Below are 1,191 nucleotides of genomic sequence, written 5' to 3'. Positions count from 1 at the left end.
TTATTTATTTAATATTGTGTATTTAGTAAAGGGTCTACAGAGTCTCACTCTACAGACTGGACTTTTTTTTTTTTTCAGACTGGACTTGTGATCCTCCTGTTTTTCAGCCTCCCAAGTACTGGGATTATAGGTGTGGCCACCAAGCCCAGTCTCAGAGTGCCCTCGGGGTGGGGCCAGCATGGCAGGCTGGGGGTCTAACTTACTTAAAATCATGGTATAATGAATACTTTAATAGCTAAAAACCAAAACAAAAGCACCCCCCCCCATCAAAACAACCAAATCAAAACAAAGTAAAACAACCCCAAGATAAAACCAAACCAAACCAAGAAAAAATACTTGGAATTTTAGTTTGGGGTTCAGAATGGAAGTGCTGTGTAGGTTCGGGCCCCTCAGGGGCTCCAGAGACCTGAGTCAAGCTGCGCTGCCTGCAGCCCTGGAAGGCACACACAAGGCAGCTTTGTCAGGACTTCTTCAAAGGCCCCAGCAGGTGCTTACTAAGCCTGAGATGACAACTCAGTAGGATCTAAAGCACACTGTTTCATCTCACTAAATACTCAGTTAATCCAAAGTAGGACTTCTGTAGGTTTGGTAATCTTACAAGACTTATGGAATCACATAACCATGGTTTAGAAGATTCTGCTAATTATATGGTATCATCTAAACTTTGAACAGACTGCACTTATGAAATGGTCTTGTTGATGTTTTCCTATACTTTTCAACAGATGTTTTTTGTATAAAAACGAATTAGCTGGTTGAATGAGTTTGTCTCCTAAAATTTACCAAGTATTTATTTACAAGGTCTTACTACCTATGCAGTTCACTCTGGCCTTGAACTATGCAGCCCAGGCTGGCTTTGAACTCACAGATCCTCCTGCCTCATCCTCCTCTAAGTTTCTTTTTTTCTGGAGATCACATCACCTTATTGGGTACTTGGGAGTAGAGAGAAGCTGCCAAAAAGATGCTTCACACAAGATCTGATGTTCCCAGCACAACTGGATCTCTCTAGGTCAGTCTTCCCCAAGAGCTCATCCTCCTGATTGCTGGGACTATAGGGGCATGCCACCACACCCCTATGCCACCATTTACTTCCTCTTTTTTGGTACCTGGAATCTTACTCAGGACCTTGAGCTTGCCAGGCAGGTCTTGTGCCACTGAGCTGTATCTCCAGCCGCTATTTACTTCTTTTTTTTT

At 43.0% G+C, this 1,191-nt stretch overlaps 1 protein-coding gene across 8 annotated transcripts in view; it reads right to left on the bottom strand.

Annotated features, from left to right (window-relative positions):
- The window catches only part of Plekha5 (pleckstrin homology domain containing A5), a 253,614-nt gene that overhangs the window by 32,708 nt on the left and 219,715 nt on the right, over nucleotides 1-1,191 (bottom strand). The gene's annotated exons all lie outside the window — the stretch shown is intronic.

This window comes from Octodon degus, unplaced genomic scaffold (assembly GCF_000260255.1).
Source record: "Octodon degus isolate 3935 unplaced genomic scaffold, OctDeg1.0 scaffold00012, whole genome shotgun sequence".
NCBI lineage: Eukaryota > Metazoa > Chordata > Mammalia > Rodentia > Octodontidae > Octodon > Octodon degus.
The sequence above is the reverse complement of the archived record's forward strand: the minus strand, read 5'-3'. Positions and strand labels throughout refer to the sequence as shown.